Consider the following 25,187-nt stretch of genomic DNA (forward strand, 5'->3'; position numbering starts at 1 on the left):
AACAGTAAGTATTAGACAAATACTTGTGGATGTACTGCGATTATATTTCAAGATTCCCTTTTCTCCTTTTCTTTTTTTTTTTTTCCTGGATAATGTTTAGTGAAAAGCAAAAGAAAAAAATTCCAACCTGAAATCTGGAAATTAAAATATTTGAAAATGTGACCCAATCCCATACCTTCAGCCAAAGTAAGAACTATTTACCTTTATAAAAGCTGCTCAAAACCTCCATTTCTCAAATTTCACAATCAGAACAGTATAAATATTAACTAAAATAAGTTAAATAATGTGAAAAGATGTAACTAAACTACAAGCAAAAAAGTATAATTTCACAACTGTTAAAAATAATATCGCAAAAACTTATTAAATCTTCAATGCAAAAAAGTTTTTTGTGAAAAATATCTGCAATAATTTTTTTTCCCTTTTCACAAACAGATCAGTGTAAGTTATCCTTATAAAAGTTGTTACTCCTGCCTGGAAGATAGTGGGGACTATAACAAATGACTGCTAAAAATTTATCCCATAATTAAACAAACTCCATTATATTTTATCAAAAGAAAAAGCATAAGGCCATACAGTCTGATTCACTGAAAAAACTAACCTTCTACCACTGAAAATTTTGAAGGCTAAATAGTGAAAAAAAAATTATACCATTAATAATTATGAGTTTTGTAAGATACTCTAGAATGATACTCCATAATTTTTGTTTCAACACATGACAATTAATAGTCATTTCAATGCCCATACTCCCATTCTGTATGTCCCCAGGTGTTAATTGTAACTCTATAACCTTCATTTTTATGTGAAAACACAAAACCAAAGGGGACTGCTTACAAAGACTAGCCAGAATGATAAAAGAGAAAAAAGTTACAAAGGCTTCAATGCAGTTAGAAAAGAAAAATACACAGTGTGGTTTGTTTTTTTTTAAGATTTTATTTATTTATTTGACAGAGATCACAAGTAGGCAGAGAGGCAGCCAGAGGGGTGGGGGGAAGCAGGCTCCCTGCTGAGCAGAGAGCCCAAAATGGGGCTCGATCCCCCCAGGACCCTGGGATCATGACCTAAGCCAAAGGCAGAGGCTTAACCCACTGAGCCACGCAGATGCCCCAAAAATACACAGTGTTAAAAGCAAGTTATAGAAAGAAGACTTTGGCAATATATATAATAAAAAAGAATTCATACCAGAATATATAAAGAACTCCTACAAATGAGCAAACTGGTCAGGCACTTCACAGATGACATCCAAAGGATCATTAACATATACTCAATCTTATTAGTAATGAAGGAATTATAGATTAATAAAGTAAGAGACTAGTTTTCCAATCACTAAATTGAAAACAATGTTTTAGGGGCTCAGTTGATTAAGCATTTGCCTTCAACCCAGGTCACAGAGCTGGGGGTCCTGGGACAGAGCCCTGCATTGGGCTCCCTGCTCAATGGGGAGTCTGCTTCTCCCTCTCCCTCTGCCCCTCCACCCCAATCATGCTTTGTCGCTCTCTCTCCTCTCAAATAAAACTTAAAAAGAAAATTGTGTTCTAAGTCTGAAATACCACTTATGACAATGCAGTAAGATTTCTCAAATCTATTTGGACTATAAGTTGATTCAGCATTTGACAATAATGCAGAAAATGTATTTGTCAGGGTGCGTGGGTGGTTCAGTGGTTAAGCATCTGCCTTTGGCTCAGGTCATAATGTCAAGTCCTGGGATTGAGCCCCGCATCGAGCTCCCTGCTCAGCAGAAAGTCCACTTCTCCCTCTCCCATCCTCTCTGCTTGTGTTCACTCTCTCTGTAAAATACATAAATAAATAAATAAAATCTTTTAAAAAAAAGAAAATGTATTTGTCATAGGTGCATAAGATAGCACTATTCATTAACAGCAAACCATTCTTTCAAAGCAACCTACATATCTAACAGTAAGAGAATGGATAATAAAACATGACTGAATACTATCCAGCAGCTAAAAAGAATGACCTATCTCTATATATACATACAAATATGGACAAACCTCAAAAAGAATATAAGGTTTTTTTTAATGGCACAGTATACTACCAAATAAATAAAATACAAATACAAGCTCTCTTTGCTCCATCTACTGTGAGAATAAAGATCATTCTCAGCCAATCAGACTGTCAACATTCCAGAAAATGTCAACATTGCCCTGAAGGGACACACTGTTTATTGTGAAGGGTCCCAGAGCATCAATACAGAACTCAATTTCAGGGCACCTGGGTGGCCCAACTGGTTAAGTGCCTGCCTTTGGCTCAAGTCATGATCTCCAGGTCCTGGGATGGAGCCCCACATAGGGCTCTCTGCTCAGCGGGGAGTCTGCTTCCCTCTTTCCCTCTCTCTCTGTCCCTCCCCACTGCTCGTTCTAATTTTAAAAAATTTAAAAAAAAAAAAACCCTCAATCTCCTTGGAAAGATAAAGAAGAGGTTCCAAGATGACAAATAGTGGGGAAACAGAAAAGAACTGGCAGTTGTTCACACTATCTACAGTTATGTACAGAACATGAGCAAGGGCATTACAATGAAATTCTACCACAAGATGAGGTCTGTGTATGCCCATTTCCCCATCAACATTGCTATTCAAAAGAATGGTTCTCCTGTCGAAACTGAAAATTTCTTGGGTGAAAAATATATCCTCAGAGTTTGGATGAGGCCAAGTGTTGCTTGTTCAGTATCTCAAGTCCAGAAAGATGACTTAATTCTTGAAGTAACACCGAACTTGTATCAAACTCAGCTGTTTTGATTCAGCAAGCCACAACAGTTAAAAACAAAGATATCAGAAAATTTTTGGATGTTTTCCATGCTTCTCAAAAAGGAACAATTTAGCAAGCTGATGAATAAGATCTAGTTGTCTAGCTACAGAAACAGCAGTATACTGGATGATTTTTCAGACTTATTTGTGGTTATTTCAAAGATTCAATAAAACCTCTACTGATTCAGAAAAAAAAAATACAAACACAAGACCACACCACATACATGTGCATGTGTGTTTATGTGTTTACAAGAATAAAAAATGAACCTGGGGTACCTGGGTGGCTCAGTGGGTTAAGCCTCTGCCCTCGGCTCAGGTCTCAATCTCAGGGTCCTGGGATCAAGCCCCACATCAGGCTCTTTGCTCAGCTGGGGGCCTGCTTCCCCCCCTCTCTCTGTCTGCCTCTCTGCCTACTTGTGATCTCTCTCTCTGTCAAATAATAATAAAAAAAAAAAAAGAACCAGAAAAATACCCACCAAATCTGTAACAGTAGTTGCACATCAGGTAATATCCATAAAACAGAACAAAGAGTGGTGGTTTAAGAGAAGCTGAGTTTCAACTATAAACTTTATTACCTGGGTGAAAAAGACTTAAATGCAAAATGAACAAATGTTAATGGTTATTAATTCTGTGTGATAAAAATATAAATGTTTGGGGGTACCTGGCTAGCTCAATCAGTAAAGCATGCAACTCTTGATCTCAAGGTCGTGAGCTCAAGCCCCATGATGGGCATAGAACTGACTTAAAAATATAGAGAGATGTTTGCCTTTTTTATACTCAAAAAAATGAAGTAGAGATTTCTGTATAATTCTCTCCCCAAAATCTGTATATCTCAAAATTTTCTAACTTTATGAGAAATATTCTATTATCTTCTACTCAATAAACATCTACAATAGTATTTAGATATTTATCTGCTTCCTAAGGAAACCTGTGTTAATCACAGATGAAGTACGCATATTTAAAAGACACTAGACTCTATCCCCTCCCTACCTACCTTCTCTCTCCCAAAAATCTGAACAAGGCTCTAGGGACATATTCAAAGTGGATAACAGCAGGGGCAGAAGGTAAAATATCATGAGGCAGCAGAGTTCATCTTAGCCCTGGATAAACTAAATTTAAGGGAAAGCTAAAAATAAGAGGCATAAATAAATATTAATTAAGAACTATAATTAGTAGCCAAAAATATGTACATTTACACTGGTTTAGGGGCATTTATGGTAGAGAACTAGAATAAAATACACACAAAAAACTCTGGTGAGATCTCTAGGGCTTACTTGGTATGATAGGCAGTTTCTAAAATGATCTTAATAATCCCCATATCCTGGTACTCATGCCCTTGTGTAATCCTTTCCTCCTGAGTATGGACTGGATTTGCTAACTTGCTTCTAGCAAACAGAATGCAGGAAAGGTAATGGGATATCACTTCTGAGATTAGGTTACAAAGAGGCTGTGGCTTCCATCTTGTCACCCTCTCTCACTCTGGGATGCCAGCTGCCATACTGTGAGCTGGAAGACCCACATAGCAAAGAACTCCTGTCTCTGGCCAACAGTCAGCAACTACCTAAAGCCTGACAAAAGTTAAGTGAGTAATGTGAGAAGCAGATCCTTCCCCAATCAAGCCTTCAGATGACAGAAGCCCCAGCCAACACACTGACTGTAGCCTTGTGTGAAGTCCTGAGCCAGAAGCACCCAGCTAAGCCATGCTTAGATTCCTGACCCACAGAAGCTGTGAAATAAAGACATTAAATTGGGGGCCCATTTGTTACATTGCAATAGATAACTAATACACTTGGATATGAAGACTTTTGAGTTCTAGTCTCGGGAAAGCCCATCCATTCTAGTTCCAGTACTAGGATACCAAGAAGTTCCTCTATATTATATTCCCAAGTGTATCCTTATGAAAATTTCAGCCTGAAAGTCTTTCTACATTACAACCAAAAGAAACTCATGAATTCTGATGTCTCCTATAAATAAGAGATTAAATTATGTTCATATAGTCTTTATTTTATGGGATATAACATGGTGATTGATTTTCAAATATTGAATCATCCTTGTATCCCTGGAATAAATCCCATTTAATGTTTAGTTTTATCATTAAACATACCGCATTATCCTAATTTTTAAAATTATTGAAATATGTGATCATTACATATAACAAAGTATCCTAACTGATTACTCTAAACTCTACCATATCTGACTTCCTCCATATTACATACACTACACTTAACATTAACATTTCCAAAGATCTATAAAGGCTTGGATTTTTGACTGTTTTGTTAACTACTATATGCATCCCTCTTTTTATTAGACTTCACTCTATTGCACTTTGCAGATAGTGGGGTTTTTTTGTTTGTTTTTGTTTTTTTACAAATTAAATGTTTCTGGCAACCCTGCATCAAGCAAGTCTATCTATCAGTGCTGTTTTTCCAACAGCATATGTTCACTTCATGTCTCTGTGTCACATTTTTGTAATTCTCACAATATTTCAAACTTTTTCATGATTATTATATTTGTAATAGTGGTCTTGATTAGTGATTATGACTCACCAAAAGCTCAAATGACAGTTAAAGTTTTTAGCAACAAACTGTTTTTTAATTAAGGTTATGTACAGCTGACCCTTCAACAATGCAGGGGTTAGAGATGCCAACCACCAACACAGTTGAAAATCCATGTATAACTCTAACTCCTCCAAAACTTTACTAGAAGCCTTACCAACTATATGAACAGTCAAATAACACATACTTTATATGTATAATATAGTGTATTATTACATTAAAGCTAAAGGAAAGAAAATGTTACAAAAATCATATGATAAAGTACATTAACAGCATTATATTTATTGGGGGAAAAAATTGGCGTATAAGTGGACCCAGAGGGTTCAAACCTATGTTGCTCAAAAGTCAAGTGTATCTTGTTTTTTCAGACACAATGCTATTGCATACTTAATAGACCACAGTGTAGTATAAACATAACTTTTACATGCACTGGGAAGCAAAAAATTCATTTAACTTACTTTATTGCAATATTTGCTTTGTTTTGCTGGTCTAGAACTGAACACACAATAACTCCAAGGACCATCAACGTGAAAAAGTATCTGACATATGGCAGATGCTCAGTAAATATCTGGTGAATAAGTAAGTGTTTACCATTATGCTCAGAATAAAATCCAAAGTCGCCCTTTCCACGGCCTACAAAGTTCTACGTTATCAGGTCCCTGATTACTTCATACTCGACATCTCTCTTCACAGATTACTACACTCCAGCAACACGGGCCTCTGTGCTATTCTTGAAACACACCAGATAGTCCCTGCCTCAGGGTCTTTGTACTTGCAATTCTCTCAGCTTGGAACAATTCTCCACAGATAATACGGCTGGCTCCCTCAATTCATTCATATTCTGCTCTACAATCCCCTCATCAGAATCTCAGCTTGATTAATATATGTAAAATAGCTTTAGCCACTCAACTCCTGACACTCCATTCCCTTATAATGCTTATTGTTCCTGATAGCCATGATCTGATATTTTGTTACATTCTAGTGAGGAATTTATTTTAAGAGCAGACCTAGATTTTGGTCAAGGTTCCAACTGCCAGCACTTAAAACAATGCCTGGTATACAACTGCCAGCTATTTGCTGATTGAATTAATAAACAAACAAGTGAGTCATGATTTTGAAATGTGTTCCAAGATTTAAGTAGTAACAAATCATAACACCTATTTCAATTATTATTTTTAAAATAAATGTTACAAGCAAAGCAATATATAAAGATAATGCCTCACCACCAAATGTGGTTTTCCGTTAGTACATACTGGCTCAGTATTTTTTTTTAAATTTTATTTATTTATCTGACAAAGAGAAATAATGAAAGATGGAACACAAACACAGGGGAGCTGGAGAGGAAGAAGCAGACTCCCCACTGAGCAGAGAGCCTAATGTGGGTTGATCCCAGGACACTAGGATCATGACCTGGACTGAAGGCAGACACTTAACAACCAAGACACCCTTTTTTATCTTTTTTTTTTTTTTAAGATTTATTTATTTTAGACAGAAAGTGAACGAGCGGGGGGAAGGGCAGGAGGAGAGAGAATCCTGAGCACAGAGCCCAACAGGGAACCAGATTCCAGGACCTTGAGATCATGACCTGAGCCAAAATCAAGACTCAGCCACTCAATCCGACTGTGGCTCAATATTACTTTAAAAAAACAATCACTGGGAGTCCATGGGTGGCTCAGTTGGTTAAGCAACTGACTCTAGATTTTGGTTCAGGTTATGATCCTCAGGGTGGTGAGATAGAGCACCACATCAGGCTCTGCACTGAAGGTGGAGTCTGCCTAAGATTCTCTCTCCCTCTCCCTCTGCCCTTCTTTCCCACTCCCCACTCGCACTTGCTCACTCCCTCTTAAAATAAATAAATAATAATTGATATTCACCATATTAAACAATTAAAAAAGAAAATAGGGACACTTGGGTGACAGGGAACACCCTAAATGGAGTGATAGGCTGTGTTCATGGATTAAATTATCGAACTTTGTTACAATGTCAATTCTTCTTTAAAAACTGATCTATAGATTCAACACAATCCCGATCAAATCTTTGCAGAATTTTTTGCTAATATCAACAAGCTGATTCAAAAATTCACGTGGAGGGATACCTGGGTGGTTCAGCCAGTTCAGCGTCTGCTTTTGGCTCAGGTCATAATCCCAGGGTCCTGGGATAGAGTCCCAACATTGGGCTCCTTGTTCAACATGGAGCCTGCGTCTCCCTCTGCCTACCACTCCCCTGCTTGTGCTCACTCTCTCTCTCTCTGACAAATAAATAAAATCTTAAAAAAAAATTAATATGGAAAAGGCAAGGAATTAAAAACCAAAACATGAAAAAGAACAAAGCTAAAACTACCTATCTACTTAGTCAAAATAAATGTGGCACTGACAAAAGAATGAACACGAAATCAACAGAAAGAATAGAGAGCTCTGAAACAAACCAGCACACATATGGTCAACTGATTTCTGACAAAGATATAATGGCACTTCAGTGTAAAAAGACTAATTTGAAACAAATGGCTCTGGAACACAATAAGACATCCATTTTCAAAACACTGAAACTTAACCCATATCTCATAGGATATACCTTATATAAAAAGGGTCACATCAGAATGGATCATAAACCTAAAAGTTAAACTTAAAATCAGAAAACTTCTAAAACATACACAGAAGAAAATCTTTATGATACTGGGTTAGACAAAGATTTTTTTAAATAGGACATCAAAAACATTATTTATAAAATTGATTAGACTTCCTCAAAATTAAATACTAAACATAAGAAACTATTTAAAACATAACAATTTATGTATAAGATACATGTTCAAGTTAGTAGAAACCAAATGTGCTCCTGGAAAGATAATGAGTTTACCATTCAAGTTAGCTTAAGTGATGGCTTCAACCATTACACAGCTTTAAACTGTAATTATTTTTCATCACTAACTATTTCATTGTTATGCATAACAGACAACTGGTTAGAGGCAGAATACATAAGGAATACTGACTTAAAGCATAAAACAATGAATTCTGCAAATTCACTTCAATAGTGACTGATGTTGATTTGCCTCAAAAGTCCATGTTCTTGAGTTTTCAGACTATGGAAGCAGTCAAGGGTTCAACATACTGTAGCTTTTTTCCCCCTTGGGAGTACATATTATAGGACGTGTTGATGTGAACTGTAAAAAACTAATTTTCTTGCAACGATTTTGGAATGGTATCTATTTCTAATGTTTATTATACAGAGTTTTAATGATGGTTGCTTTTTTTCCTTTTTAAGGAAAAAAATGGCTTAAAAAATTTTAAAGGGTTACAAATACCAAATACAAAAAATGTCAACACATTAAAAAATTAGTTCCATTAGTTCTATAAAGTACATCCCACACAATCGCAATTGTTTTATAGCACTTAAAGGTGTCTCCAGTATTTCAGAAGTCAATTAAAAAAAAATAAGACAGTAAGACTATTTAGCTACTAGTCAAGTCATCTGGTTTTCATTTGAGTATAAAAACTATCCACACCACAACATGTTATTTATAGAGAAGTGCTTGTGAATGGCAGCTGAAAACTTATTTCATTTTTTAAAAACAAAACAAAAACTTTCCAAAATTACCAAAATAAAAGTTTAAAAAAAGAAATAGAAAAATTGACTTTCAAAAAGCAGAAAATGAAGAAATGGCCAAGCTTGAGTCATATAGTTTTGTCTATTTTTGACAGAAGCTAGATTTTTAACCCCCATTTAATATATATTTAGTATAAAACTGAACATCTGGCAATTCAGTTAATACATATTAACTGAGCAAATATAACAAACACCCTCTTAGTTACTAGAAAGATGACAGTGAACATGAAAGATAAAGTTTCTATTCTCAAAGGGCTTACATGCTAGCAAATGGTAGCTAACTATACAGTAAACAGACAAAAAACAAACAAACAAAGAAACAAGTAAAAAGGGTTCCCTAGCATGCTTATAAAAAACTAAAGAGTGATATAGCCTGTCAACATTCTGACAGGAGTTACTTTGGATTTTAAGATGAATGAAGGCCTTGTGTTGGTGACATCTGCAATCGGAGAGCTGCAATGATAGCAATAAACCAACCAAGATTTGGGGGTTAAGAGCCTTCCAAGGAAAAAAGCCAACTAATAAAATGCTTTAAAGCAGGAATAATTTTGGTGTGTTTGTGGAAAAAAAACAACAACAAATATATCTAGAATATAATGAGCCAGAGAGACAAAGTAAGAGGAAATAAGATCAGAGAGGCAAATGGTTGCCAAGACATTTTATGTAAGTCAAAGGAAAACCACTAAAGGTATTTGGATAAAGTAGTAACATGATCTAATTTACATTTATATTTTTAAAAAACTACTCTAGCTGTTCTATCAGGAAAAGGTTTCTTTAGGAGAAAGAATGGAAATATCTTCCAAGAAAACAAGCAGGGAAACCAATTAAAAAGCTGCTTGAAGTAATCTAAACAAGAGATAGTACCAGTGCCTTGGGACTGGTGAGGTAGTAGTAGTAGAAATGAAAATGGATGAATCTAAGATACATTTCAAGGTAGAATTTACAAAACTTTTGACAACTAAGATTTTATGGGGCCTAAGGTAAAGGAAGCAATTACCTATGACTCTTAGATTTTTGGGTTGAGCAACTGAGTAGTCAGTGACGCTATTTTCTGAAACAGAGAAAACTTGAGGAGACAGAAGGTTGAGGGAGAAAAATAAAAAGTTCTGTTTGGGATATGTTGATTTTGAAGTACCTATTAACCATCCAAGTGGAAGCAGTCAGATAAACAAGTCTAGAGTTCAAGCAAGAATTCAGAGAGATTCATTTTTGGGAGTCACTGGTTATAGTGTTTAAAGCCAAAGGGCCAGAAGAGTTTATTTAGGGAGAGAGTACAGGTAAAGAAGGGAAAGGAGTCCACTATCAGGGCCTGGGGTTCATTCACATTTGGGGAGAGGTAAAGGAGGAAGCGCTACCAAAGAATAAGAGCCCTAAAAGACCAGTCAGTGAGAAGGAAATTCCAGAGTACATGGCAATTGAAATCCTGCAGTATTTAAAAATACATTAAGAAAACAGGGGCAGCTCTATCAAATTTGACAATGAAGTCTAATAAAATAAGGAAAACAAAGTGACACATGATATATTACTCTCTAAGCAATCTGTTGAAAAGCCTTGCTTTTTCTCAGTTAAAAGTAAATTAAAAGAATGGCCAACCCCAGCCCCATCTAGCCATCCTGTCCTACATAAAAAGGGAAAAAAAACTAAGAGACATTTGTGCAGTTCACACCCAGGGGCACAGGCTTCCTAAAAGACAGGCCTAACCATCAGCCTACAGAATGCTTCTCCAAGGAGAAACCTGGGTGGCTCAGTCAGTTAAGCATCTGACTCTTGATTTCAGCTCAGGTCATGATCTCATGATTTCAGGCTATTGAGACTGAGGCCCATGTCAACTCCACACTTAGCCAGGAATTTGTTTGGGATTCTTTTTTTTTTTTTTTTTCATTTTTGTTTGGGATTCTATCCCTCTTCCTCTCCCCTGACTCATGCTCTCTCTAAAATACGCTTCTCCAACATCTTACTAAAGGCCTATTTATTGGAGTTCATTTTACCCAGGACATCATGTCATCTTTTTCAACAAGAAATTATAAGGCATACTAAAAGGTAAAAAACACAGATTGAAGAGACAGAGCAAGCATCAGAACCAGACTCAGATATGGCAGGAATGTTGGAATCATGAAACCGTAAATTTAAAAGAACTTAAACAAGTTTGATTAATTTGCTAAGGCTCCTAATGGAAAAAGTACACAACATGCAGGGATACAGAATATAAACAAAGAGATGGAAATTCTAAGAATCAAACAAGGAATTAGCGAGAGATCAATAACACTGTAACAAAAATGAGAAGGCCTTTGATGGACTCATTGGGAAACTGGACATGGCTGAGAAGGGAATCTCTGAGCTTGAGGACATGTCAAGAGAAACTTCCAAAACTAAAAAGTAAAGAGAAAAAGACAAAAACAAACAAACAAAAAGCCAGAATAGAATATCCAAGAAGTGTGGGACAACTACAAAATGTGTTTACATTTAATGGGAATACTAGAAGCTGAAGACAAAAAAAGAAAAAAATACATAAAGCAGAAACAACGGAGAATTTCTTTAATGTCAGACATCAAACCACAGATCCAGAGAGGTCAGAGAACATGAACAAGACAAATGCCAAAAGTAAATTAAATAGCATATATCACTGGATAAATGAACCACTGTATTAAAATTGTATTACATAAATTTGTTGTATACTTACAACAAATTTATGTAATACAATTTTAATACTGTGGTTCATTTAAAACAAAAGCCACATGAAGGCAGGGTTTGAATGTTTTCACTCAGTGCTGTGTCCTAGAACACTGTTTGGCACATAGCAAGCAGGCCCTTAGCAAATATTTCTTCAATAAATAGCATCAAAAATAATAAAATTATACTTGACCCTTAAAAAACATGGGTTTGAATTGTGCAGGTCACTTATATATGTAGAATTTCTTTTCAATAAGTACAATACTATAAACACATTTTTTTAATGATTCAATCACATTCTTTTCTCTAGCTTATTTTATTTTAAGAACAGAGTATATAATACACATACAAAATATGTGTTAATCAGCTGTATTATAGGTAAGGCTTCCAGTCAACAGTAGGCTATTAGTAGCTGAGTTTTGGGGGGAGTCAAATGTTATACATAGATTTTCAACTGTATGAAGTGTCAGCACACCTAATCCCCACATTGTTCAAGCGCCAACTATATTTTTAAATGTCTAGAAAGGAGGTTCATGGGATACTTTATAATGAAAGGAGTCTTAAAGTTAGGAAATATTAGTATAGAACACTGCTGTCCAATAGAAATATGATGTGAGTTACATATTTTATATCTGCTACTAGACATATTTTAAAAGTAAAAAAAGAACATAAAATTAATTTTAATTTATTAAAATATTATTTCAATCTGTAATCAATGTAAAAACATCTTGATGAAGTATTTTATGTTCTGTATGTGTGGTAAGTCACAAAATCCAATGTTTTTTTACATTTAACTAATTCAATTTCAACTAGCCACATTTCAAGTGTTTGATAGTCCTATGTGGTTAAGGACTACTGTACTGGGCAGTACAAATTATAAAGTATATAGTCCCCCAATAAACAGGAATCAGCCATTAACTAAAATATCAGTCCCTAAAGTTCTTAGCCAAACATACTGTTTAGTATTTTTAGGCACCTGTAATATTTCAAAATGTTCAAAAATATGGAAAAGACAAATACTTAAAAAGCTTTCAAAGCAGCAGCTTGATCTTCTTATGAATATTTAGTTTCTAATTATTCTGGTTTCCCATTATTCAGTTTCTAATCATGCACATAATTGTATGGTGCAAAAGCATTTGGATCTTAGCTAAACTAAGAAATTCTTTCTTCTACTAAAATACTGTATTCTATTTATTCCAGGCACCATTTATTTCATATACACCTAAGATACTCAGCAAAACAGGTCCCTCTTCTAAGAGTTTCGTATATATGACTTCAAAAAACCTGTAATGGATAAAATTGAGGGAAAAAACTCTTCTTGGCCACAAATACAGAGCTGAAATATTAAATTAACAGGATCTGCAAGCTAAGAAACCAACCATATCAGTACCCTTTCAAAGAAAGGAATTAGTCAGATTATCCTAATTATCTGTCAAGAAGCAAATGTTCTTGATAATCCAAAAGTCAACTATATTTCCTGAGCATGAATTTCACTTCTATGTTTTACAGCAAAGTTTTCAACTTACATTCCAGTTTTAATTAATTAATGAAAAAATTCTTTAGCACATACTCAGCCCAGAATTTTTGAGTGGCAAAAAACAAAACCAAAAACTAATCTGTTATAAATCTTTTACATATAATCCACCAAGTAAATAACCCTGCAGTGAACAGTCCAGATCTTAGAAGTCTCACAAAAAAATACCAACCAGAGAGAAAACTGCAGCCAGGCCAGCTGGTTTATGCTTTTAAGTAATAAACATCTTACAACTGCAAAGAATCAAAACTTTTTGTCTTTTCTTTTTATCCGTATTAAACTTCATTATTATATAAATCAAACTGGTTCAGTAAAAAGTCTTTATCATAAATTCTAATTTTTGGTCTACAATTTAATCCAACACATACATTCATTGTGAATTAAGAAATCAGTTGTTACGTTACCACAAAGAAAGAGCTTTGCCCTGATGCATATAAAATGTTTCCATTAGTAACATGATCTTTTTTTATGAATCATACATATTTATGAATTTAGCATTAAATGTAAAATGGGCCTGCAGACATCATGAGATACAGAAATATTATGTCATCCCTCAAAAATCGCATGTACATAGTGAGATAATTATGATGTTAATTATCACTGAGTTGATCCCGACACATAAATCAGGTCTTTACAATATATAAGTCATATATACCAAATAATATTTGGTATACATTCTAAAAAAAAAAATCAGAAGTTTGCTAAACTAGTCTTATCTTCAAAATTGAAACTGATAATCTAGATAATTTAGATAAGAACCATCCTTCCTCCAGAAAATTAACATTAAAAATTAAAGGCCAAATCTGATTTTCCACCCCCTAAAGTACTGTTCCAGATTTAACTATGATTTATATTCTAGCACGGGTTTGTATATTCCATACAGTCCATGGAAAATAGCCTATTCAAATCCACCGTGAATATTAAATTTACTCTTTCAACTGGAATCTGGATAATCCCAATTCTCTTAAATGCAGTAACATAAACTAGGAACTACATTATCATGAAGGCAGATACATCCTTAAGTTTTAGGCAATAAAAATGGCCAACAGAATTTTGAGAGAGGAGACAAGCCTGAATAGGGACAAATATTAAATTATTTCCACAGTTACAACTTAAATGTGTTTCAGACATCTGATCCATTAGAATAACAGAAGAAGAATAAGAAAAAAAGACATACCCCTAGCAAAGTATGACAGGCTCTTTCAAACATTACTAAAATATAAGACTCAAATTGTTAATTTGTAACTCAAAGGAAAAATCTAATTAAAACAACAGAAGTAATGAGAGAAGAGTTTACACTGGTATAGTATTACTCTTCAAATATATAGGAATTAATGGAAGGTATAAATACAAATGTGTATGTTTTCATTTTCAAAGTGTCATGTTTTCAAGAGTTCTTTGTTAAATATGGGCTTTCTCAATTTACAACAGAAAACACTGCAGTAATTGGCATGACCAGGGTACAGTTGGCTCAGTACTTTGTACTCAGTAATGTTTACAGCAAGAACTTCTTCCACTTTGAAAACTATCCCTAAAAAGGAATTCTCTTTGAAGACTAAAGGAATTTAATTAAAGATAAAGCCACTTGGGTGGCCACATAATACATCAAACAGATCATACTTCAAGCAGAATTATTACTATTCAATTATAAGTGTATGACTCACAGGAATTTAAATGAACAGTTGTTTTTGTGTGTGTGTACATCTGCTTGGATCCAGAAATGTACATTTGAAGTATACTATATTTGCTCCAATTTAATTTCATGTTGTTAAACACTGATTAATGATCTACACAAAAATTTTTTTTAAAAAATTACTTTGAAAAACATGCTTGAGCATTCTTGGTCTTATAGGACCGAAACCAGATAATAAATACAAAGCTCATTACAAATATTAACAAAACCTCAATATTATAAATGAATGCATTTTCTCTCAGTTCTGCAATACTTAGAGAACTGTCACATCCATACAGAAATAAAATGTGCTTCCAAAAACCTAAACATATTACCAAGTATTAAAGACTTTCATTACTGTCTTCAGATTTTCATTATAGACTGTCCACAGGCAAGTTCAATATTACCATTTTTATTAACATTTGCTGGTTATTTATCCTACATACAATATGGAGCCCAATTCACTGAAATCTCTCTTAAGACAAAATTTAAAAGGAAAAACAAACAAATCTTATGGAAATGATACACCTTCCTCGCCTTTTGAAATTGAATATAGAGAAAGTAATATAAGATTGTACTGGCCATTCAGTCCTCCTTATGTACAGTGTTCCCTTTTAGTCCCACAATGCAGTCAGAGGACTTTTAGGATAGAGGTATAAGATGATATGCTTTAACGTCAGTAAATGGGTTGCAAATTCCCTATGACCTGTCACTCTCTTGCAACAAGCCCCACTCCTTGAAGTTTATAACCTGTGAAACCCAACTGGTAAACAATCCTTAACACAATTCTAAACCCCGAAAAAAAAAGCTTTCTGCCTCCTTTACAATCTAAAACTGTACAGACTAATACAAAAGGACATGAAAGGAAAATAACTGAATAAATGAAAATAAAAATAACAGATGACATACAAAGTTTACATGGTTAAGTCAAAGGCAGTAGAAGATATTATAGACAGTAATAGGTGGACTGTCAGGAACAATGTAAATAATAAAACAAAGGAACTTTAGACAGGTTTTTAAAAAAAATTACACAGAAAAGGCTACACGTGAAACTAGAATGATCAGAGTGAAATCTGTAAGTGAAATTCCATACAAGATAGATAAATGAAGAAAAGAAATGAGATAGTTTATCATGACAAATGGCATTAAAAAATGGATAAAACTCTTGGATAATGCAGCAGTTGAACATGAAAAGTCACTGGACCTTTTAGTAGACAACTGTGAGATCAGTGAGGCCCCTATCTGAAGGCAGAAGCACTCAAAGTAATCAATCAACAATAAAGGTATATCGCCGACAACGTACTGGTAAACCGAGTAAGACAAAAAAGCACTTCCTGATCTTCCAGAAGTCAAAAGGGTAAGTATTAATAAGCCAATTGGCAAGTATTCATTGAGCACCCACTTTGTGATTTGCAACATGTCATATACGAAATATATTCTTCTCCTTGAAGCAGCTTACAGTAAATTAAGAAAATAGATATATCACAGACATAAGTGGAAAAATTTTAATGCAAATTAAAGCAAGGTTTTCTCTTTCAATACTAACACTAGACGATGAACAAGGACATAATGTGAGGCTGGCTCGTATACGAGTATGAATTCATACAACATTCTGAAAGGTAGTTTGGTGATGTTCAAGAGCCTTAAACACACACACACAATCCCAGACTCTGACCTAGTAATTTCTTTTAGATTTTGACCTAGTAATTTCTTTTACAAATCTAAGGGGAAAAAAAAAATCTCAAAGATTTATGTAAAAGGCAATTCTCTATCATGAAGTTTATATAATAGCAAAACATCAAAAACATCCCAAACATCTACCAACAGGAAAAATTTAAAATATATTTACATGATACAATTTTAAGCAGCCAAATATAATTTTTCAAAGATTAATGACATGGGAACGTTTATGAGGTAGAATTAAATGAAAATATAACACATGAACCCCGTTATAGGAAAAATTCACAAATACACATAAATATTTAGAAATGCAAACTGTATTGTTATTTGCACTCATCTTTATTCTCCAAATTATTTTTAAATTATTTAAGAAAATAAGCAATTATTATTTGAAAGGCATATATGATATACACACAAAAGATAAATGTAAAAAATAAATGTGATAGAATTGGGCTGGATTAAGAAAAATTTCATCTAAAAACAGTCTAGAAGCGCTGGGGAAGAGAAGTAATGATAATCTATCTACAAATAAATGATGGCAACCTTGACACCGATCTGAATAAATAGGTGAAAACTGAGGGAGAATCAAAGATAATAGCCACTACAAGAGATTTTGAAGATATTCAAATATATCCTATTTCATGATTCACTCAGTTTATACTCTTCCAGGATGCTGGATAATTTTTTTAAAAATTACTTTTACTATAAACCCTGTCAATTCGCAATTTCTGTATTTTTGCAGCGTTGGTAAAAATTGTAAACTACTTCTACTAACACAAGGTATTCAATTCTCGTAACAATGTCTTAAAGCAGGGACAGTATTATGAAACTATTTACAAGACGCAACAAACATCGAGAAAAGAGGGGTTGTGACTTGCCCACGGAAACGGCCAGTTGAGAACTGGAAACAGTAGAAACCACTCAAAGCTCAACCTCTTTTTCAAGCCCTCCACATTCCAGAACACCAGGTTGTTCTCCAAGAGTGAATTATTTTTTGAAGCCACTTTCTCCTAGCCAAAAACCCCGGTCAGTTTTGTCTGCAGTATTGGTAAACCGACCACCAAGGTTTCGTTGGGAACAAAACTGCCCCATCCTGTATTTTTAAAAAACATTCCTACAGAACCAAACTCGGCGCGAAGTGAAGCCAACGAAGACGGAAGAAGTTACGGTTTTTAAATCTCACCAGCTGACTAGAGTTTGGGGAATCAAAAAGGAATGTGCTTCCCTCGGTTTAAAAAAAAAAAAAAAAAAAAACCACCTCAATCTCCACCACCCCCAGCCCCCCGCGGCGGCTCACAGCTGAGCCGAGGGAAAGGGTGGAGTGGATCTGCGCCGCAGAGCCGGCGGGGAACCAACCCAAAACGAATCCTTTTCAAAGTGAAACACAAGAAGGTCCATCCCAGTGTCTCCCTCCCTGGATGTAAAGCTAACCGCTTCCTTTCTTTAATGACCAGAGAACAGCCTTCCCTTTCTTGCTACTCCTCACCCCATAGCCTCAAATTTTCCTGCAGCGTCGGCCCCTTCAGAACACCAAGAAGAGACACAAACTTGGAAACACCACTGCTTATTAATTCTCTAACTCCTCTCCACCCCCCCCATCTAATTCTGGAACACCAAAACAACGTTGCCTGAAATGAAGTATAAAATAAAGAAAACAAGGGTCGCATCCCACACAGACGCCTCCGCTTCAGAGCTGGCCCAAAACAGCAGACACCACAACCGCGCCCGAGGAGGTGCGGCCGCTAAAACAAGGGGCGGGCCCAGCAGGCCACGTGTTCTGCCGTCTGCGCACGCGCCAGCCAAAACAAAAGGGAGGCCTGCCAAGCCCCTCCCCTGACTCCACGTGACCACTCCTAGGTCCGCCCCCCACCCCTCCCTCCACTCCTCCTCTCCCCTCCCCTCAGCTTCTGCCAAGGCTGTTAGGTTTAGCCGTTTAAATTTGGCTGCCGTCCGACCCCTGCCCTAGAGCGCGATCCGGTGCCGGGACCCAGAGTCCAACAGCCCATAGGATTCGGGGGGCGAAGGGGCTGCCATTCGGCTGCCTGGCCCGCAAGTCCACCCGGCGGTCTTTTCCGCTCTCCCCTCCCCGCCCGCCGCCGTCCCCGGCAGAGGAGACCCACCCCCCTCAGCCCGCCGCTGAGACGCCGGCCACTCGCCTGCTGGGGCGCCCTGGCTCCCCTCCGCCGCCGCACCTTCGGTCCGGCCGTGGTGGGGGCTGCTGAGGTGATCTCTAGCTGCCCGCCCGCCTCCCCCCACCCGGGGCGCCGCTGACTCGTCTCCAGAGCGCGCCCCGCTCCCGCCCCGGCCGCCGCCGCGGTTTAACAGTCCGCCCGCTGCCCGCAGCTCCGGGCGGCTCGGGGACGGAACCCTGCCGTGGTGGAGGGGCAGTGGGCGGGGCGCAACGCCAGCCAATGGCAGCGGGGGAGGGGAAGCGCCATGCAAATGAGTGCGGGTGGCGGGGAAACCCCGGCAGGGGGCGGGGCCTGCAGCGGGGGCTGAGAGCGTTCTGGAAGTGGCTGGAGCACGACGCCCGAACCCTGGTGCAGAGGCTCGGCGGCTCCCTGGGGGCTGGGTTCTTGGTAGTTCTCGCTTCCTCCTTACCTCTTCCCTTGCGAGCGGGAGGCGCGCGCACGGGCGCGCGTACACACACGCACACACACCACCCCCCCAAAAATCACGGGGGCGCGTACACACACACACGCACACACACCACCACCACCACCACCACCCACCCCACCCCAAAAATACGGGCGGGTGACTTCCCGCCCTTGCTTTGCTATTTCTGTGCTACCGTGACAGGGAAAGCAAAGAGAGGGGAAAGTCGGGCCGCATTAAGCCCTACCGCCCGCGCTCGGGCTGCGCGGGCTCCTGGTGTCCAGTCCCTCCCTCCGGCTCGAGGGGCAAGTTTTAACAAAGCTTTGTCACAGTTGCGAAATCTGTACTTCTCTGTGGGCTTGCTTGTATGTGTGCTCCGCGCTCAAATCCAGAGCCATAATTCTGTACGACACCCCCCAGAGGCTCTAAAGTAGGGTGACAAATCTGCTTTGGATCCGGCTGGGTCGTTTTATGGTAAAAATCAGGAGCCGCCTGCTCAAGCATTTTAAAATCTGTGCAAAGCTGGTTTGAGTGGCGTTGGAGTTAACTCTGTTCTGCAGTAGCGCAGTCAAATAAATAAACGGGGTTTTGTGCGGAGATAGTTGGCCAGGGACACATAAAAACATTTCTGAGAGTCTTGCACCTGGCTCCACTCACCACTAAACTACACCCGGGCATTTCCCCAGCCACACTCTCTCTCTTTCTCTCTCTCTCTCTCTTTTAAATAAACTGAGCACTAAATATAGCTCTTTAGATGATGTACTACAGCCTTTCTTAAGCACCTAATTTACACATGAAATGATTTAGGGAATAAAGCGCGCTCGAATTTTAGATCCAAAAAGACAATTGCCATTATTTCAACCTTATTAATTGAAGGACATCGGATGGTCGGAGTAGGCAGGGTGGAATCCTAGGAACTGGAGTTATAACAAACCATAAGGCATGACACGGATTACTGATTAGAAAATAACCGCCTGTCTAGTGCATTGGGACATACTGCAATAACTTTATGACAGGCTGCATTTATAGCAGAGAGTACTTTTTGAAGATTGCTCAGAACAATTGCACCTTCCTATAGAGTAAGGGAAGAGTTTCAGGAAATTGATTCACCTTCCTTGGAATAAAATTTGTAAGCAAATGATGTGTTGTGTAAATAGTTAAATCAGCAATATTTACTGGATATTGACTATATTCAAGATTGTCCCTGCCCCTGGGGACAGAAATGCAAAAATGAGTGAGATACTTTTAAAAAAAAATTTTTTTTTTTTTTTAAGATTAACAGTCTGAGAAGTCAAATCAGGATTGAGATAGTTCTAAGGAAGGCTTTTTTATTTCAGCTGGGTGTTTTTAAAGACTTTGGACAGAGAAGAAAGAAGGCATCAATCAGGAGATAGTATTTTTTTGAATTTGAGTAGAGGTTGTGTTAATGATATTTTTGGGCTGGAAAAGTACATGTCAGCTAGATTGAGTAAATCTTGAATAACAGGAATTCAGATTTTAACCTGAAGGAATTGTAGTGCCATCAAATTACTGGAGGATACAGTTTTCTTTTGTGAAATAATTATCAGTTACTAAAACAAAGTATTCATATACTTGCCAAATATTTATTGCACACATATTTATTGCCAAATATTTATTGTGTTATTTGTAGAAGAAGGTACAGGCATTGAGCTTTGTAATTACACAAGTATAATTCAGGAAGCATTTTTACACACATTATCTAGTTTGTTCACCAAACAGCCTTAGGAAGGCACCTGGGTGGTTCAGTTGATTAAGTGTCTGCCTTTGGCTCAGGTCAAGATTCCTGGTCCTGGGACTGAGCCCTGCATCAGGCTCCCTGCTGAGCAGGGAGTCTGCTTCTCCCTCTCCCTCTGTAGTCATCATAGAAACATAATTTTCTCATTTCTTTTATATTGTTTTTGATACTTTAAAAATAATAGAAACTTGGGGAATAGGAAATCATTAATAATATAGGCTTGGTTATAAAAATGTAGAAAAGCCCAAAGAAGAAAAGCACTATCTTTTTTATATGTATGAGATGACACTGCACAATTTTTTTTACTACAGTTAACCAAATATTAAGGACATTATTTCTTGGCATTGAACATTACCCTAAATATTTTAATATGTGTAGCATATGTATGCTGGCTTTCCAGAAATTGTAGCATATCGATGCTCCTTAATATGAAATTGGCATACTGAACCATTTGTTAAATTGTTTTCCATATTACTTATTCAGCAAAAGCCTGGAAAAAATGCATATAGTTAATTTTTTTGATCAAGGGTATATTATTATAAAGAGGGTACATTAAAGGCATTCTGACTTCTAAGAAAAAATATAACAATGGCCAGGAGACTTACAGAACCAGTAAGAACAAGGAGAAGGGAAGGGCACCATTCTTGCTGACATAATTATTACCTGTCTAGAAGCACATAAATGTGTCCAGGTAAGCAGTATTACAGTGATTTCATGAGATAAACTTCTCTCCTCCACACTGGTTTTTATTCAGTAACTCTTTTCATTCAAGAAACATGTGTGCAGCACTTAATATACAGCTTACATTATGATAAATGCTAGCGATACACGAAAAAGATCATATTCTACTCTTAAGCAGCTCACAGCCTAGCTGTAACAAACACATCCTTTTCTATCTCCCTTCCCTGTTCTGTTTTTCTCCGTGGTACTTCCCACCATCTAACAACACAGATTTTTATTCTTTTGTTTTTTGTTGTTTTATCTCCCTTGGTAGAATGTGAACTCATGAGGTCAGGAACTTCTGCTATTTTGCTCACTGCTATATCCGCAGAACCAAGGACAGGGCCTGGCACATGTATATTTCCAAAACATATTTGTTGAGGGCAGGCATGCATTTAATTCTCACATTTTGCAAAATGGGTTTTACATTCATTTTCCAGGTTAGAAAAAAAAAAACAACTCAGCGAGGTTAAATAATATATCCAAATTCTCACACTAATAAAGTGTGGCCAATATGGGATTTGAAGACAGACATACCCTGCTCCAGAAGCAGAGATTTTTCCCCACCACCTTTCCTAGAATAGAAAACTGGTTTGGAAGTCTGCACCATTTACTCCTCAAATTTCCATGCCCAGGGCAACTGTCCTCCACTTTTATATTTTAGTATATTTAATTCTTTCTTTTTATAGTCATGTTTGGAAAGTGGGACCGGAGAAGTAGCAAGGCTAAAAAGGTGATAACTCCTACTCAAGATAGATTTAGCTCTAACTGGCCAGTGTCAACAGACAAGCAAAGAGCAGGGGTAAGTAGCAAGAGCTATAAGATTCTTAGAACCAAGGCAGGATACAAGAGTGGTCAGACCTGGCCCATGCCTGGAGAGGAATAAAAAATGACTCTTAATGTATATGAATATCGAGAGCACCTTTTTTCACAATAGCCCCAAACTAGAGACAACCCTAAGATCTATCTAACCCTAAGATCCACCATACAGTAAAAAGATAAATGGCGGGACAATCCATATACTGGAATAACTGCTCAGCAATAAAAAAGAAAAAAATTATTGATACACAGAACAATATAGCAGTTTGTTAAGTTCTTTACAGATCTTGGTTACCAGCCCTTTATGAGTCAAGATGTCCTTCAACAGATGAATGGATAAAGATGTGGTTTATATGTATAATGGAATATTACTCAGCCACCTGAAAGGATGAATACAAACCATTTATATGAATGTGGATGGAACTAGAGGGTATTATGGTAAGTGAAATAAGTCAACCAGAGAAAGACAGTTATCACATGGTTTCACTCATATGTGGAATATAAGAAATAGTGCAGAGATTATGACTCTTAATCATAAGGGATGGGAGGGGAAACCTGAATGGGGAGAAATCAAAGAGGCAGACAAATCATGACAGGCTTTTATCTCTGGGAAATAAACTTAGGGTTGCTGAATGGGGAAATGGGGCAACTGGGTGATGGGCCTAAAAGAGGGCATGTGATGTGATGAGCACTGGGTATTATATGCAACTGATGAATTACTGAACACTACATCTGAAACTAACGATGTACTATACATTGGCGAATTGAATTTAAATTTAAAAAAATAAATAAAACAAAATAAATAAAATAAAATTAGGCCTACACTATAAATGACAGAACACAGAGATGGAAAGAAACCATTAAAGTGAGTCCTTAGTGACAAAACTAAGCTGTTTGGTCAACCAGTTTGGAGTCTGTTCTATCTTTCACCTTTCCAGTTTAATGAGCCCTTCCCTCATTTTTTTTTTAAGTCAAATTTGATTTGGGGTTTCTGTTTCTATATTCTTTAATATAATTTTCTTTTTTTTTTTAAGATTTTATTTATTTATTTGACAGATAGAGATCACAAGTAGGCAGAGAGGCAGGCAGAGAGAGAGAGAGAGGGAAGCAGGCTCCCTGCTGAGCAGAGAGCCCGATGCGGGACTCGATCCCAGGACCCTGAGATCATGACCTGAGCCGAAGGCAGCGGCTTAACCCACTGAGCCACCCAGGCGCCCATATAATTTTCTACATAAAATGGAACATAACCTCTCTTGGGATATGTTAAGATAAACTTCTGTTGAGTTTAGATTTAAGGGAAAAAAAGATTTAAGGAAAAGACTGAAGAAAAAGTTCAATTTTTACTAATCAGAATATATTCAAGATGTATTTTATTAAGCAGAAGGTAAAATTAAAAAAAAAAAACAAATAAATTTGGTAGTACTCTGAAACTAGAAAAACCTCACTAAAATAAACTAGGGATATTTGCAAAAATGGCTGATTTCAGCTCTAATGTAGATGGGTATGGGAAATTTTGTGGTGCCATAGAGCAAGGGCACCATAAGAAATAATGGAGTCATGTCAAAATGTTTCAACATTACATGATATCTGGTATTTGTTTGAAAATAATCCATGATGGTCCTTACCTCTGTGACATTATTTGTCAACTAATATTTGACAAAGCAGGAAAGAATATCCAGTGGAAAAAAGACAGTCTCTTGAACAAATGGTGTTGGGAAAATTGGACAGCCACATGCAGAAGAATGAAACTGGACCATTTTCTTACACTATACACAAAAATAAACTCAAAATGGATGAAAGACCTAAATGTGAGATAGGAACACAGGCAGCAACCTCTGTGACCTTGCCCCTTCAACTTCTTGCTAGTCATGTCTCCAAAGCCAAGGGAAACAAAGGCAAAAATAAAAATGAACTATTGGGACTTCAAGATAAAAGGCTTCTGCACTGCAAAGGAAACAGTCTCACCAAACTAAAAGACAACTGAGAGAATGAGAGAAGATATTTGCAAATGTCTTATCAGATAAAGGACTAGTGTCCCAAATCTATAAAGACCTTTTCAAACTCAATACACAAAGAACAAATAATCCAATCAAGAAATGGGCAGAAGACATGAACAGGCATTGCTCCAAAGAAGACATACAAATGGCCAACAGACACATGAAAAAATGCTCCATATCACTTGGCATCAGGAAATAGAAACTGAAACCACAGTGAGATACCACCTCACACCAGTCAGAATGGCTCAAGTTAACAAATCAGGAAACAACAATGATCTCAGGTTCCTTATGATCTCAGGTTCCTGGGATTCAGCCCTGTGATGGGCTCCATTGCTGAGGATGCAGAGAAAGGGGAACCGTCTTACATTGTTGGTGGGAATGCAAACTGGTGCAGCCACTCTGGAAAACAGTTTGGAGGTTCCTCAAAAAGTTGAAAATAGAACTCCCTATGACCCAGCAACTGCACTACTGGGTATTTACCCCAAAGATATAAATGTAGTGATCTGAGAAGTCACAAGTACCCCGATGTTTGTATCAGCCATGTCCACAATAGCCAACCTATGGAAAGGGCCTAGATCTATTGATAGATAAACGGATAAAGAAGATGTGGTATCTACATACAATGGAGTATTACTCAGCCATCAAAAAATGAAATCTTGCCATTTGCAACAATGTGGATGTAACTAGAGTGTTGTGCTAAGTGATGTAAGTTAATCAGAGAAAGACAATTATCATATGATTTCACTCATGTTTGGAATTTAAGAAACAAAACAGAGGAGTATAGAGGAAAGGAGGGAAAAATAACACAAGATGAAATCAGAGAGGGAAACAAAC

The 25,187-nt window shown here is 37.1% G+C and overlaps 1 protein-coding gene and 1 pseudogene across 6 annotated transcripts in view; one reads left to right on the plus strand and one right to left on the minus strand.

Moving 5' to 3' along the window:
• Nucleotides 1-18,818, minus strand: part of KANSL1L (KAT8 regulatory NSL complex subunit 1 like) — a 136,525-nt gene extending 117,707 nt beyond the window's left edge. For 3 of the 6 annotated variants that reach the window (XM_013063779.2, XM_013063778.2, XM_004767030.3), the window contains exon 1: nt 18,623-18,818. The gene's annotated coding sequence lies outside the window, so the exon portion shown is untranslated. Of the gene's footprint in view, nt 1-3,231; nt 3,345-3,749; nt 6,619-18,622 lie in introns of those variants that run through there. The other 3 variants (XM_004767028.3, XM_013063776.2, XM_013063780.2) reach the window with 3 other exon arrangements.
• LOC106007294 lies at nt 2,381-2,844 on the plus strand (annotated as a pseudogene).
• Nucleotides 18,819-25,187: the final 6,369 nt, after the last annotated feature.

The sequence above is a fragment of the Mustela putorius genome, unplaced genomic scaffold (genome assembly GCF_011764305.1).
Source record: "Mustela putorius furo isolate JIRA1106 unplaced genomic scaffold, ASM1176430v1.1 tig00000275_pilon_pilon_pilon, whole genome shotgun sequence".
Taxonomy (NCBI): domain Eukaryota; kingdom Metazoa; phylum Chordata; class Mammalia; order Carnivora; family Mustelidae; genus Mustela; species Mustela putorius.